General features: G+C 45.1%; 1 protein-coding gene across 1 annotated transcript in view; it reads left to right on the forward strand.

The window, feature by feature from the left end:
* Positions 1-17,036, forward strand: part of HGS (hepatocyte growth factor-regulated tyrosine kinase substrate) — a 2,162,662-nt gene that overhangs the window by 1,434,018 nt on the left and 711,608 nt on the right. The gene's annotated exons all lie outside the window — the stretch shown is intronic.

Raw genomic sequence — 17,036 nt, forward strand, 5'->3', positions numbered from 1 at the left:
ACCACCCAGGCTCTACAGTCTCAGGGTATGCAGAGATCCAAGCAATGGAGTACCACTTCCAAAACAGGGAGTGCTAAGCCACCCCCTTACGGAAAGAATTCACAATGACTTCTCAGTTCCACTCCTCACCTCTGCCCAATTGCTCATGCCCTAGGAGGAAAACTTGCCTACCATGCAAAAACCTGGACCGCCATCACCAACAACCAATGGGTCCCCAACATAGTATCCCAGGGGTACACATTTTACTTCCACACACTGCCCACCCCAAAAGGGTTCAAATACCTTCCTCCAAACCAGTGGGCAGAAGAACAAAACCAAGTTCAGTCCCTGCTCTCCGTAAGGGCAATTCAGCCTGTTCCTGCAGAGCAAATAGGCCAAGGTTTTTATTTCAGACTTTTCCTGGTACCCAGAAAAGAGGGCACCTGGTGCCCAATTTTAGATCTATCCTTTCTAAACACCTTCCTGGTGGTACCAAAATTCAAAATGCTCACCCTACAGCATCTTCTGCCTATGCTGTCCAAAGATGCCTGGTTAGCCACCCTCAACCTGAAAAAAGCCTATCTGCATATCCCTATCAGGGACTCATGCAGGAAATATCTACGGTTCAGGGCAGGATCTGTGCATTATCAGTTCTCTCCACTTCCCTTTAGCTTATCCACTGCTCCCAGAGACTTCACAAAGTGTCTGGCTCCAGCCATTGCCTATTGCAGACAGAGAAAGATTCAAATATATCCTTACTTGTACGACTGGCTTATTCAGGCAGTCAGTCAGGAAAAGCTGCTGCAGCACCTGACATTTGTAAAGGACCATCTAACCTCCCTGGGGTACACGATCGACGAAAAAAAAATCAAAACTAGTAACCACTCAAAAGATTGTATTCCTGGGAGCAAGCTTGGACACAGCATTCCAGATGGCATTCCTTACTCCAGAAATACAAGCCTATCTGACAAGCTACTTCACTCAAATGGCCAACAGAACCCAGCTATCCGCAAGGAAAATCCTGCAGGCTGTAGGGTTCATGGCCTCCTGCATTCTACTAATTCCATATGCCAGACTGCATATGAGGAAATTTCAGTGGTACTTAAAAAGTCTTTGGTGCCAGCATTCTCAGGACCTGGAAACTATCATACCTTGTCTCAGGACAGAGTTTCTTTGGTGGGCAGCAGCATGCAACCACAACAAGGGACTTCCTTTTACACAACCCCACGCCACCCAAACCCTAACCACAGACTCATCAGACTATGCCTGGGGGGCACATCTGGACGGCAGGTGCATTCAGGGCCACTAGAGCCCAAATCAAATTTATCTGCACATCAACCAAAAATAGGTACTAGCTGTTCAGCACACTTTGACAGCTTAGAGATCCCTACTGTCACCAGGGCCCCTCCTAATAAAAACCGACAACACCACAATGATGTGGTACATCAACAAGCAGTGGGGAGCCCACTCTTACCCACTCTGCAGGCTAGCCATGACCCTGTGGAACATGGCCTTGGCTATGCATATTCACCTGCAAGCTCAATTCCTGCCAGGCAAACAAAACTCTCTATCATAGGTTCATAGATTAGTACTAAGCTAACTGCTCTTGCGAGCCATTTTAAGCCTAGCCAATTATCCCTTGTGAGACTCGAACCCTGCACCTTGTGTTTGTAAGGCAAACACCTTAACCATTAGGCCACCCTCCCAATACAACTTAAGCAGGAATCTCCTAGACCCTCACGAATGGCAATTAGACCTCAGCACCTTCAGTCTTCTAACCCAGAAATGGGGTATCCCAATGGTGGACCCATTTGCCTCACCATACAATCACCAGCTCAGCAAATTCTGCACCAGGGTACCTCACAGCAAAGCTTGGAAAGTGGATGCCCTATCCTTCCAGTGGGTAAGCCTCTCAATCTATGCATTTCCCCCTCTGCTTCTTCTTACAAGAATACTAGTCAAGATAAGACAGGAAAGACCAAGGGCAATCCTGATTGCCCCAGACTGGCCACGCCAACACTGGTACCCACTACTGCACAGTCTGTCACCGGTGCCACCTTGGCAATTACCCCAGATCCCAACCCTCCTCACTCAGCAGGAGGGACAGATCTTGCATCCGCAACTGCAAACCCTGAACCTTGCAGCCTGGCTTATTCCTTGAATTCTCCTCCAGTGTTCAGCCTAAGAAAGCAGGTGCTGTATGTCATTCATGAAGCCAAAAGACCCAGTACAAGGAAATACTATGCTGATAAGTGGAAAAGGGTTTGTTCTTGGATTCACTCTAAAGGAGCGGACACAGCACAGCCCTCCTTACTTCTCATCCTGGATCATCTAGCAGACCTACTCCACAGAGGCCTGTCCTTCTCTTCCATTAAGATCCATGCCTCTGCCATCTCTGCTCATTACAGCACTGAGCCACCTGTCTTCTCTCACCCCCACATCAAACCGTTCCTGAGAGGGGTTAACAATTTAAGGCTACCAAGAAGAGCCCCCACCCCTGCTTGGGACCTTAAATTTGTGCTGGAAAAAATCAAGCTATACCCCCCTTTGAGCCTGTAGCGTCAGCAGCGTTGAAATTCCTCTCGGAAAACAGCCTTGCTTCTGGCCATCACTTCAGCTAGAAGAGTGTTTGAGCTACGAGCACTTATGGCTGTGGAACCCTTCATTATTTTCCATAGTGACAGGGTCTCCCTCAGGACTAACCCTACTTTTATGCCTTAAGTGGTGTCCAGTGTGGCTCTCAACTAACCTATCCATTTGCCCACCTTTTTCCCTAATCCTCAAAGTAAGGGGGAAAGGATCCTGCACTCTTTAGATGTGCACAGACAGCTCAGATTCTACCTTGATAGGACTAAGCCCTACAGTTACTAGTCAGCTTTACACCAGGGGCAGAGGGCAAGGCCATATCAAAACAAACAGTCTCAAAATGGATAGCACACTGTATCCATTTCTGTTACAAACACCATGGGAAACCATGCCCTCAAGGGGTCAGAACACAATCCACTAGGGCAACTTCAACCTCTACAGCATTCCTCAGGGACATTCTGGAAGCTGCTACTTGAAGTTCTGTTCACGCCTTCACTAAGCATTACCACCTACCTATCTTTTTGAAATCCAGGGCGGGTTTTGCAACAGCAGCCCTAACTCTTCTTGACTGCCTCCACCCATTCTTCAGCTTTGGGAATCAACCCAAGTGTGATGACTGCAGCAGTGAAACACAAAGAACATAGTACAGTTGTGTACACTTACCATAAATGTAGATGTTCGAATATATTCACTGTTGCAGTCCTGGTTTCCCACCCTCCGGCCCCCTTGTCTCACTCTCTCACCTCCTCTGTTTCTCTAACTCACCGCTTACAGGGCCATTGGTATTTACTTTTTACTGGTGGTGTTTTTTCCACCATAACTTAGCTCCCTGTTTGGGGGCTCCTGACATTTGGGGCAAGAAAAACTGATGTAATGTCATTGTCTGCCTGATGTTCTTCATCTCACATTGCTGCAGTCCTTACACTTGGGTAGTCCGCTGTCCTCGGTCGGCCCGAATATCAAAGTATAAGGCTGACGTCGGTCAAGGCGCATTTGACTGACATCAGGACGTCAAGGTACAAATGCGCATGACCGACGTCATATCCTCAGTCTTTTTTGCCGCATGGTCCGATGCAGAAGCAGCATTGCAAGTGCCAGTTGGCGTTCTGAGATTTTTCGATTTCGAAGTTTCAGACCGAGTTCAAAGTTGGCTAAGTACCCCGTTGGGGAATATTGTAGTTTTTTCTTGCCTCAGTGATTTACCGGATGTCAGAAAAAGTCAATAATTGCATTTCTTGTGGGAAACAGATACCGCATAGAGATTATCATACTTTGTGTATTCCTTGCTTAGGGCCTGAGCACGACGTTGTTGGCTGTCGCTCTTGTGCTAGATTCAATAAACGCACTATAAAGAGAAGGTTGGATTGTGCCAGGTTAGTCTTTGGGAAGCGGTGCAATTATAAAATGCCGTCGGATGCTCCGACGCCCGCTTCTTCGAAGAAGCGCAAGGACAAAGCAGCTAAGCCTAGGCTAGAAGAACCGTCTGTCCCGGACGCCGGTTCTTTAGAGGTGTCGGTGGAGCCGGTGCCTCCACCGGAGGTTTCTTTGGGTTCTCAGGGAGAGACTTTATTATTGCAAGATGTGGCCTCTCAGGAGGCAGGTCAGGCTGAAGGGGCTTCTCAGGTTACTATACTCCCCTCCCTTCCTAGGGTGGCTAGGCCCTCTCCTTCTGTTTCCAAGGCTTCTCCCAGAGGCAGGCCAGGTTCAGCTTCAGTTGGTGTCACCCCTAGTTCTTCTGGAACTGTGCCCAAGAAGCATATGCTTAAAATGGCAGAAGATTTAATTTCTTTGATTAGGGGTTCTTTGCCCCCTCCTGATAAGAGACCTAGGGTGGAGCCTGAGCCTGGGAGTTTTGAGCAGGCTTCAGATGTTTCAGAGTCTTCGGCTGAAGACTTGCAGGAGTATTCTCCTTATTCTGATTCTGATGTGGATGATTCTACTCCTTCTGCTTCTCCTCCTGAGGATTTTTCTTTTTCAGAAACTCTTCATTCCATGAGGGAGCATTTTAAGTGGGAAGGTCAGGACTTCTCTGATTCCAGGAAAAGGCTTAGAGAATTTTTGTTTTTGCCCCAGCATAGGCCTTTGGCTATACCTCCTGTTTTAGATGTGGTGGAAGATGTTTTTGCGGAGGCTTCTCTTAATCCTGATTCTTTGCCTCCTGCTCCTGTTAAACCGGATAGATATTACAGGGTGCCTGAAGCTCATAAGTATCTTTTTAAGAGTCCTAGGGCAGACCCAGAAACTGTTAGTCAGGGGCCTAAAGGTGTTAAGGCTTCTGTTGTCAAGAATCCGGTTCCCTCAGACAAAGAGGCCAAGGCTTTGGATAGATGGGGAAAGAAAGTTTATACTTCTTCCACTCTAGCTGTGAGAGCTTTGAATTGCCAGTTTCACATGTTAAAATACCAAAACTATCTCCTTTCACAATTGAAGTCTAAGGTTGATGCTCTGGCGGAAGGTATTGATTGTAAAGAGTTGCAAGATTTAGTACATGTTTCTGAACATGTGGGTAAGCATTCTTTGCAATGTGGTTTTGATGCTGTACAGGCCTCGTCTAGGGTGGCTGCCACTGGGTCAGTTCTTCGCAGGCACGCCTGGCTGAGGGATCAGAATTTATCTGACCATGTTAAATCACGGATTTTAGATGCTCCTTTACAATCTGATGTGCTGTTTGGTTCTCCTGTTGAGACAGTCTTGAAGAAAATGGAGGACAAGGCTAAGTCTATGCAGACTGTTAAAGATTTTTTGCAGGTTCAGCCTCCAAAGTTTAGTAGAAATTGGCCTACTAAGGGGTGGATGTATCCTTCTTATGATTCCCAGTCTAGGGGTAGGTCTAGACGTGGCAGGGGCAGAGCTCAGGGCTCTTTCAGGCCTAGAACAGGGAGTTCTCCTGCACAGTCTTCAGGTGAGGGCAGGGGTCAGTCCTTTCATAAACAGACCCAATGACCTACCTTTTCAGCTGCCAGAGCCTTCTCGTCTGGCAGCACCTTTGGGAGGAAGGTTGGCACTTTTCAAAGAAAATTGGAGTTTAATTACCCAAGACAGATGGGTATTGGATATCATACACCACGGTTACCGGTTTTATTTCCATACCTTGCCTCCTTTCAAAGGCATGCCAGACGTTCCTCCTCCACAAAGAATAGAGGCTCACAAGCAAATTTCTCTGTTACTCCAAATAGGGGCCATTCAGCGGTCCCTATGCCAGAAGTGGGCCTAGGATTTTATTCTCGCCTGTTCCTAGTACCAAAGAAAGGGAACACGTGGAGACCAATTTTGGACTTATCTATCCTCAACACTTATCTGGACATTCCCAAGTTCAAAATGTTGACGTTACAGCAGCTTTTACCTCTGCTGGGCAAAGATCATTGGATGGTAACTTTAGATCTCAAGGAGGCTTATCTTCATGTTCCTATCAGACTCAGTTGCAGGAAGTATTTGCGTTTTCGAGCTGGGACTTCTCATTATCAGTTCTCTGCATTGCCCTTTGGCTTATCTACTGCGCCCAGAGTGTTCACGAAGGTTCTGGCTCCAGTGATAGCTTTCCTCAGGTTAAAAGGAATACAGATTTATCCATATTTGGACGATTGCCTGATTCTGGCTCAAGAAAGGGACAAGCTTCTTCATCATTTGGGTTATGTGATAGCAGTGCTAAGATGCCTAGGGTATTCTGTGAACGAAATAAAGTCCAGTCTAGTACCCTCTCAAGACATGTGCTTTCTGGGTGTGAGACTGAATACAGCATCCCAGATGGCCTTTTTTGACCCCGGACAAACAAAAGAACCTTTCCCTTTACTTTCATCAGTTGTCTCATCAGTCCGGGCTGACTGCAAGGACAGTCCTTCAAGCCTTAGGGTTCATGGCATCTTGTATTCTGGTGCTTCCCAATGCCAAACTGCATATGAGGAAGCTACAATGGTATCTCAAAAATGTATGGACACAGCACTGCCAGGATTTGGACACTGTCATTCAAATAATACCTTGCATTCAAAAGGAATTTTTGTGGTGGGCTCAGGAATGTCACCTAAACAAGGGACTCTCTGTGACCCGGCCAGAGGCGAGTCAGATTCTAACGACAGATGCCTCAGACAAAGCTTGGGGAGCTCATCTGAATGGAAAGTGGATACAAGACAAGTGGCCTGCCAGACTACAACATCTACATATCAACTTGAAAGAGATGTTAGCAGTCCAGTTTGCATTAATAGCCTTCAAGGATTTACTTCTTCCAGGGCAGGTGTTGATTCTAACAGACAACACAACTGTCATGTGGTACATCAACAAGCAAGGCGGAACACATTCTTATCCTCTATGCAGGCAGGCAATGATTTTGTGGGAGATTGCTCTCAGTTTACAGCTAAATCTTCAGGCAAGGTTTCTGCCGGGAGCACAGAACTCCTTAGCAGATGTGTTGAGCAGACAAATTATGGATCCCCACGAGTGGAAATTGGATCCTCATGTATTTCAGAAATTGACAGTGTCATGGGGAACTCCAGACATAGATCTGTTCGCTTCCCCTCTAAACCACCAGCTGCCAAAGTTTTGCACAAAAAGGTTTCATCCCACAGCTTGGAAAGTGGATGCTCTTTCTTTCAATTGGAGCAATCTTCATGTGTATGCCTTTCCGCCTCTGCCTCTCCTCCCAAAGGTACTACTAAAGGCCAGACAAGACAAGCCAAGGATGATTTTGATAGCTCCAGATTGGCCTCGACAGCATTGGTACCCATTACTGAGGAGCCTGGTACGGAAGCCTCCATGGCCTTTGCCTTCAATTCCACACCTGTTGTCTCAGGAGGACAGTCATTTGCTCAACGTCAAGCTTCACTCTCTGCACCTAACAGCCTGGCATATTCTGTTTTGAACCATTGTGGGCCTCCACTTCCACAACAAGTTTTGAATGTTATTTTGGAAGCCAGAAGGCCTAGTACAAGGAAAGTGTACGCAGACAAATGGAAGAGATTTTTATTTTGGAGTGTAGCAAAGGATTTTGATGTTTCTGGGCCTAATTTAAGTGTGGCTCTTCAATATCTTACTGAGTTACTGGACAAAGGTTTGTCCTTCTCTTCTATTAAAGTTCATGCTGCAGCAATTTCGGCTCATTATGATTGTGACCCACCATTGTTTTCTCATCCTTTGTTCAAGCAATTTCTTAGAGGGGCAAAGAATATAAGACCCCCACGAAGAGCTCCTACTCCTGCTTGGGATCTCAATTTTGTGTTGGAGAAACTCACTCTACAACCTTTTGAGCCTGCAGCTACTGCTGAATTAAAGTTTTATCATGGAAGACTGCTTTTTGTTGGCTATTACCTCTGCAAGAAGGGTTTCTGAGTTGCAGGCCCTTATGGCAGTTGAGCCTTTCTTAATTTTCCATAAGGATAGGGTATCTTTACGTACTAATCCTTCCTTTATGCCTAAAGTGGTTTCTAGTGTGGCTTTAAACCAAACTATTCATTTGCCTACCTTTTATGCAAATCCCCAAAATAAAGGGGAAAAGATTTTGCACACTTTAGATGTACACAGGCAGTTGCGTTATTATTTGGACAGAACTAAAGGGTTCAGGCAGTCTCAGCAGTTATTTGTTTCTTTTGCTTTGAGTTCTCAGGGCAAGCCTGTGTCAAAACAATCTATTTCTAAGTGGATTGGGTTTTGCATTGCTTTCTGTTATTCCCATCATGGCAAGGAAGTTCCAGCTGGGATTAGGCCTCATTCCACTAGGGCTACTGCCACTTCAACAGCCTTTTTGAGAGGGGTGGCAACTAAGGATATTTTGGAGGCAGCTACTTGGAGTTCAGTGCATACTTTTGCCAGGCATTATCACCTACCACTTTACTCTAAATCCAGAGCTGGTTTTGCCACTGCTGTTTTGCAGGGCATTTTAGCAGCTCCTGCTTCCTTATGATTTGGCCATCCTCCCTTTCCTCTGCTTTGGGATTCTACCCAAGTGTAAGGACTGCAGCAATGTGAGATGAAGAACATAGTACAGTTTTGTACCTACCATAAATGTAGATGTTCGAAGATCCACATTGCTGCAGTCCAATTTACCCTCCCTCCTTCCCCTCTGTTGTTAGAGGCGGTTGTGTGGGTTGGGTGGTCAATTGGGTGTATATTGTCTATTGTATATATTGTACATATTTTTAGTGCTAGGATGGTTGGTTGTTGGTTTGCTGTCTTTTGGTTTTTGACCTTTATTTTTAGGGTCTGCTGACATCTGGGGCAAGAAAAGACTGAGGATATGACGTCGGTCATGCACATTTGTACCTTGACGTCCTGATGTCAGTCAAATGCGCCTTGACCGACGTCAGCCTTATACTTTGATATTCGGGCCGACCGAGGACAGCGGACTACCCAGGTGTAAGGACTGCAGCAATGTGGATCTTCGAACATCTACATTTATGGTAGGTACAAAACTGTACTTTTTTATACCCCTGACGTTAGTCCAGAAGCGACAACAGCCGACACAGAAATACTAAGTCTCTGGTATTCAGGCCGACTGAGGGCTACCTGCAGGCAGATAACCCCAAGTGTGATGACTGCAACAGTGAATACACTCGAACATCTATATTTATGGTAAGTGTATACAACTGTACTGTACTTTCTCTTTTTTATATTGTGTGTGTGTGTGTGTGTGTGTGTGTGTATATATATATATATATATATTTTTTTTTTCCTTCTATTTTCCTTGTCTCTACCCTTTTTTCTGGTCAAGTGAGTGTTTCCTTTCAGTACGTTATGGTATTCTGTCCCTATCACCGTTGGTAGTACCCCTCCCTCTATTTTTACTTCTCTACCTCTTTACCATAGTTGGTAATCCCTTTCATTTTTACCAATCTTTTGGTAACTCTCTCTACCATTGTTGGTAGTTTTCCTTCTGTCTCTTTTGCGTGTGTGTGTTTGTGTGTGTGTTCCCGCCTGTTGACTCCTTTTTCTTCTGTTTGTCAACATGGCTGAAAAAGCAACAGGCGCTATGGGTTTTAAGCAGTGCTGAGATTGTTGATGGAAGGTGCCCAATTCTAATGGGCACTCTTCCTGTGTATATTCTTTGCACCCAGCTCATCTGGATCAGGAATGTGCTGTCTGCCAGGCCATGGTTGAATGAAAAAATAAATTAATATTGAAAGGGCTAATCAAGTCTTCCTCTGAAGAAGCCGTATCCAAGGCTGATACGTCTCCCTCTAAAATAGACTTTAGTATGAAGAAAAGTCACTCTGTGCCAACTTCTCCTTCAGCATTGGTGGCAAAAAAGAATAAGCCTTCCATTCCCTTTACTTCTATGGAACTGAAGGCTAAGGTTCCAAGACTTTCGGAACAGATGACACCCTCGGCATGGCCTACTGCTATGGCACCACAGACCTTAGTGCTGATTTTGTCAGTACAACTTATTCAGTTCCTCTGTTGGTGCTGACTTCTCCTGCTGCACCACAGCAGACATTGAAACCTCCATTAGTACCGAAATCAGGATTAATATTTATAACCAGGACAAGGTATTCACCTTCTATTGACCCCTTTGTGGGGCAGCTTCCCAGTCCTTTCCTAGAAAGGCCAGGATCCCCTTCTGGGTTACCTGTCCGTTCCTCCAGGAGTCTTAATGAAGTAGGGCCTTTCTGTCTCATCCCAGACTCCTCTCCCCTCTGGAGTTTGGGGTGTTTTCTCCCAGGACTCCACCAAATCTTCCTCCTCTAACCTCCTTGGACGGCTTAGAGCTTCCCACTCCGATCCCTCCAGTTTCATCTGCTTTGGTGCCAACAGCCTCCCCCCCCTTCAGTTCCAGGATCTGTTCTGACATCTTTGGTTCCTTTGGAACCGGTGGACTCCCGGGGCTGTAGCTTCACTGTTGGGTCTGAGGGTTTTGGATCGGCTCCAGCTTTTTATTCAGAGTCGTCCTTAACTCGGGGAACCTCTGCAGCTGTGGGCTGTTCATCGGCTCCTGCTTTGGAGGTGGAGATCTCGGAGCAGAGTGTGAGGTTCCAAGGTTGTCCTCCTTGGTTCTGGGCTTCCATCCTTCTTTGGGGGGGGGCTGCCTTTCAGGTGATGGAGAGGGCATTGACCTCTGCAGGCTTTCAGCTGGCCCCTTCTTTGTCAGAGTTTCATTCACAGACTCCTTGCTCAGAGCTGCCACCATCCTCCAAAGCTGCAAGTTACCCCTTTGCAGAGCCCCTCTTCTTCCAAGTCCTCCTCAGAGATCCCCTGTGAGGATCCACCCCAGAAGACAATGTGCAAGAAGAAGCACTTAGATTCCCTGGAGGAATCTGTCAACAAAGACTCAGACTTCGATGATGGGTAGGGTTCCCCCCAGTCACCCCTGGAAGACATCTCTTTTGGAGACATTTTAGAGATCCTCAGAGTGGTAACTGGCAGTCCAAAGACCTGACCTTTGAGGAATCTGTGTACATGCAAGCTTTTGTTGCTCACCCATCTACTTCTTGGGTGACCCCTCCCGCTGATGATCTTATTAAATTGATTGCGCAGCGGGTGTGAAAGGCCACTGATTCCACAGAGCCGATTTCCTAGAGACTAGACAAAATACTGGCAGCTTCAGCAGACCATCAGCACTAGGCTAAGGGTTTAGCAGTAGATGATGTGGTGGTGGGGCAGAGGGGGGGGGGCACTAATGGAAGATACCTACCTCGTGGCAGAGGTGGCCCAGAAAATCAGGGTTCCAGAGATTAATTCTCTGGGCAAACCTACCAGCGTTTCTGAAAGAAGGCCCAATTGCTTACCTCAGGAAGCAGTCAGGGGAACATTTTCACCGCACTTGACAGCCTGGTGACAAAAAACTATACAGATGCTTGAGTGCAAAAGATCATTGCTAGAGGTTAACGTATCCCCTTCACTGTTTTTCTGAGAACAAAATGAAGACTCCCTGATGTTCCACCCAATGAGAGGGACCAAGCGGCCTTAGAGATTCAAAAGCTGTTAGAAAAGAGTCATCCAAGAAGTCCCACCAGACCAGATAGGATCCTGATTTTACTCCGTATTCCTTTTGGTGCCAAAAAAAACAAGGGACTTGAGACAAATTTTAGATCTCAGCCTTCTGAACAAGTTTGTTCAGCAAGCAAAATTCCAGATGGTCACAGTTCAGTCTCTACGTCCCTTTCTAGAGGAAAACTATTGGATGTGCTATATAGACCTATAAGAAGCATGTTACCACATAAAAATGGACAAATGCTCAACAAGGTTTCTCCACTTTCAGCTAGGAGCTAGTCATTTTCAATTCAGATTGCTGCCCTTTGGTCTTACCACAGCCTCCAGGGTGTTCACCAGGTGCATGACAGCAGTCGCAGCTTATTTGAGACTGTACGGATTCCTGGTGTTTCCTTACCTAAACGACTGGCTTACCACTTCTCCCACCAGGCATCTACTACTTCAAGCAACAGACTTCATCCTGCATCTGTTCGCTCATCTGGGCATTACAGTGAATCAAGAAAAATCTCTACTTCAAGCAACAGACTTCATTCTGCATCTGTTCGCTCATCTGGGCATTACAGTGAATCAAGAAAAATCTCAACTAAGTCCCACTCAAGATCTAGAGTTTATAGGAGCTCATCTGAATACCATCTGTTGTGTAGCTTCCCTTTCTCTTCACAGGCTACAGAGGATACAATCCCAAGAACAAGCCATTCTGTCCACGGACAAGGCTCCTGTACTTCTAATTCTCCAAGGTTTAGGAGGACCCATGGCAATGACTATTAGTTTGGTTCCACTACCGAGATTTCACATGCGGCTGCTACAGTGGCTTCTAGCATTCCAATGCTCCATCCTAACCCATCCAGTGATGTACCTGATACTTATCACCAGTCACTGCAAGAAGGACTTAACCTGGTGGATGGAGTCCGAGGAGATTTTGGACCGTCCCTTTGTTCCCCGTCAGCCCAAGGCCATAGTGACCACAGATGCCTCCCAGATGGGGTGGGGGGAGAACAGTCCAAGGCACTTGCTCTCTGATAGAGGCCAATCTGCACATCAATGTCCTGGAATTGAGAGCAGTGCTGTTAGCATTGCAAGCCTTTCAGTCTGTACTCCCTCTATGAGCAATTACAGTTCAGTCAGACAGCATGTTGGTGGTCTGGTACATCAACAAGCAGGGGTGGAACCATATCTTCTCTTCTGTGTTTGGAAGCCCTCAGAGTGTAGCAATGGGTGATATCATCCAACTGCTTTCTAATAGCAATACACATCCTAGGGAACTCAAATCTGATAGGGTACAAACTGCGCAGATGCATTCTCCTGCCTCATGAGTGGTCTCAATCCCAGAGTGACAAAGGAGATCCTTCATCACTGTAGCCAGCCTTGCTGTGACCTCTTTGCATCACCTCTGAACAACAAATGCAGCAGATACTTTGCCCTTATCCCCCCTCAGGAGGAGTCCTCGAGAGATGCTCTCCTTCTCGATTGGCCCTCTGGTCTACTGTGTGCCTTTTCCCCTTCCCTCTCATTCCCCTCTTTTTAAAGAAAGCCAGCAGGTTGAGAAGCAAAGTGATCCTCATTGCATCCTTCTGACCTCGACAAGTCTGATTCCCCTTCCGATGGCCTCATCTAATTCACCGTCCATAGATTCTGGACCCAGTTCCAGACCTGCTGTCTCACCCGCAGGGACTGTTGCACTCTAACCTACAAAACATTAAGCTTACAGCTTGGTTCCCCCAATTCCGTTAGTTGCCAGGCAGAATAATTTACTTCCCCAGTTCAAAAAATTCTACTGGCTTCCCATAGACCATCCACCAAGAAACTCTACCTTAGCAAGTGGAAGAAATTTTGAATTTGGGTGTACGATAATGATCTCAACCCCTTCTCTACAATGGTTGAGAAAGTTTTGGAATTTTAGCCATACTTTTTGATCAAGGAGCTTCTGCTTCCACAATTAAGGTCCAGTTAGTTGCCATTTCTAATTTCCACAGTGGCTTCGAGGACCATTCACTAATTTCCCATTGGTTATGTAAAGTGTTCGTTAAATGTGTTTTGAGATTAAAACCTTTGTTTAAAAACCCTCTAGCTCATTGGGATCCGAATTTGGTTTTGCAGTCTTTGGTGCACCCCCCCCCCCCCCCCCCCCGGTTTGAACCAGCAGCGACTTACTACTTAAAGTTTCTCTCATGGAAAACTTTTTTTCTGATAGCCATTACTTCTGCCAGAAGAATTTCTGAGTTTCAGGCATTATGTTCAAAACCCCCATATTTCCTTTTTCATAAGGATAGAAGTTCACTAAGAACCAAGCCATCCTTTCTTCCTAATGTGGTCTCAGAATCCAGTATTAATCAGACTATTAATTTGCCAGTTTTCTTTCCCAATTTCTTCAACAAATGTGATTATTGCTTACATTTTTCTGGACATTCACAGATAATTACGTTTTTACCTCAGGAGGATTAAAGGCTCTAGAAAATCAGACAAGTGTTTTGTATTCTTTTCTGGTCCAGTTTTGGGAAAATCCATTTCAAAAGTAACCATATCAAAATGGCTAAGAGACTGTATTATTTTCATATACAATAGTAAGAATTTCAAGATACCTGCTCCTGTGAGAACACATTCCACCAGATCAGTGTTCATGTCTGTTTTCCATTCTAAGGCTGCCATGGATGAAATATGCACAGCAGCGACATGGGTACTCCAAATATCTTGATCTCTCATTACAAATTGGATCTGGTCCCCAGGGGAAGAGCATCCTTTGGCTCTATGGTTCTCAGGAATATTCTTCCATAAGGCCACCCAGGACCTAAAGTAGCTGGGGACTCTGTCCTAAAGGGTCAAGGATAATGAAGACTGACAGCATCAGATTAGTTATGCACTTACCATAAAGTTCCATCTGTGTTGTCGATCTTCATTTATCCTTGACACCTCACCCTCCTTCATTGTCCTGTAGACTTCCTGGAAGATCATAGGTTCATACTAGGCTATCTGCTCTAGGGCATTTATAAGCCTAGCCAGAGTGTGTTTGGCTTTCGCCACCCATTTTAAATAAATTTTGCTATGCACTTTTTCGAGGTTAGTATACTGTGCCTCTGTCTACCAGTGACACAGAAGTGATACTTGGGGTAAACCTACGATCTCCCATCCACTCATCAAGATTCCTCTTGAAGAGAGTCAATGAGGGACTCTGCCTAACCTGGACTGGGATTTTATTCCAGAGTGAAGGGAGCCTCTGGGTTATGAATCTGTCCCTCCAGCATGTCCTATTTATTTCAGAGCTGAGGTTCAAGTTTCTCGAGCGCGTAGCTTGATGGGATTTGGATTTTCTGAGGTGCAGCATGTCCATTAATTCCGGGTTGGACAAGGCTTTATATGTCAGGCACAGATCGCCTCTGAGCAGGCGGTATGCCACTGTGTAGAGCTGGAGTTTCTTTAACCGGGCAGCATATGGCATCTGTTTGAGCCCTTTGATCCTCTTGGCGAGGTACTTTTGGGGTCTTTCCAGTTGCTGCAGGTGTCTGGTAAGGTACATCCCAAAAGGGGTATTGTACTCAATTATGGGCCTGATGAGGGATGAGTAAAGAGGCACGATGACCTCCCCTGATCTAGATGTGAATCCCTTCATGATTAGGTGGGCTATATAAAATGTTTTTCTAACCACTTTGGCCATGTGGTTGTCAAATGAGAGATTGCTATCAACTTGGGTCCCCAGGTCCCTAATTACTTCTTCTGTACTTAATGGATTACCACCTATGTGGTAATTTGTGGGCACTTTGTTTTTGCCAAAGGGGATGACTATACACTTTTTGGCATTTAGCTTGAGGCCATGGCTCTGGCACCAGTTGTCTGTTTCTATGAGGCCCTTTTGGAGGATGCTTGTGTCAGCTGGACAGTCTATTATGGTGCCCAGTTTGCAGTCATCTGTGAACTTGGTCAGCCATAGCCCTTTCGTTTTGGCCTGTACCTCCTAGAAATATATACCGAACAAAAGAGGTCCCAGGACTGAGCCTTGTGGGACGCCACTTGTAACTGGTTTGGAGTCTGACATGGCTCCAGCAATTCTAACCATGAGGGTTCTGTCCTTGAGCCAGTTTGCAACCCATCTAGTGACATGGGGGTTTATATTTAAGCTGGTGAGCTTATCTATAATGCCCGAGTGGGGTATTGTATTGAAGGCTTTTGCGAGGTCCAGGTAGGCTGTGTGGACCACCTTCCCCTTATCAATGGCCTTGGTGACTGTTTCAAAGAAATCGACCAGGTTTAAGAGGCAGGATCTGCCCTTCACAAAGCCGAACTGGGTAGGATCCAGTGTCTGTAGGTCCCCCAATATCTTTATCTATAGATCGGATATTTTTCCTGGTAAATTCATCAGGTTTGACCTTGGACATGGCTTCTTTCTTTTGTTGCAAATTCCTCTCTTTTTCTATGTAGCTGTAAACTCTACCTGAGGGTAATATAGAGGGTGTATTTTGGGTAGAGTCTTAGCTTGAGAGAGTTTGGCTGGTGTGAGCTGTATAATGGCCAAGCTGGTTCCGGGGATCGGAGCAGAGTCCCAAAGGTCAAGGATAAATGAAGATCGACAACACATGGAACATATTGGTAAGTACATAGCTTCTTTTTTCTTTTTAAGGAGGAGACCTATTTATTTCTGTGTACAGATCTATTTGTAAGTCTCTATACATCTGTGTCTATTGGTCTGTTTATCCGTATATATGTATATATGAATCCAGGTAGTATATCTCTTAGTTTGAACTGTTGTAAGCAAAACCAGGAAATTATGTCTGAAAAATGATATATACAAAAAATAATGTGGTGTATGGCTTTAGGATAGATGTGCTGAAGATATCTGGAAATAAGACTGCAAAACAGGAGCATATCAGTTACATGCAGATGAAGATTTGCTGGAAGGGAGGTAGCTGGCATTCATGAGGAAAAAACTTTCCAAGTACACATGTTGCACTTCTTATGATAAATAAGAATAATGCATCTGGTCATTTAAATCTGGTCTCAGCTGTAAGTTTAGCTAGCTTAGTTTTATGGTCTAATTTATTTTCTTTACCATTCCTGAAGCATAGGATATATGCTGACAGTGGCACTGAACAGTAGTAATTAAAAAGTGTGCAAATCTATTGAACAATTATAGTTATTTTTTTTAAGAAAATGATGATTAGGTTCCTGTAGATGACTCTAACTTCATGCAATCAATACAGTGAAACACAACAATAGAAGTATTTTACTATATTAACTCTGGCTGATGACAGTGGTTTGTTTGATAAATGTTGTTAATTCTCTTCTGAAATCTCCATCAGACTGAAGTCACTTTGGTACGAGATATAAACTCAAGGGAACACATGGATATGCTTTAACCCATATGGAAAAGAAAGAAAGAAGAAAAAAATGTCAATTAATCCCAAAACATATTTAAACCTAGCACATACAAGTAACTTTACAAAATTCATCTGCACACAAATAAAGGTCCCCAAGGTTTTTGGATATACTGTGTTAGGGACGTGCAATTTTAAAAATATTTTAAGACAAACAAATATAACAGGTACTTACTAGGTGCCGAATAACTTCGG

The sequence above is a fragment of the Protopterus annectens genome, chromosome 4.part0, assembly GCF_019279795.1.
Source record: "Protopterus annectens isolate FY-2018-M chromosome 4.part0, PAN1.0, whole genome shotgun sequence".
Classification (NCBI taxonomy): domain Eukaryota; kingdom Metazoa; phylum Chordata; order Ceratodontiformes; family Protopteridae; genus Protopterus; species Protopterus annectens.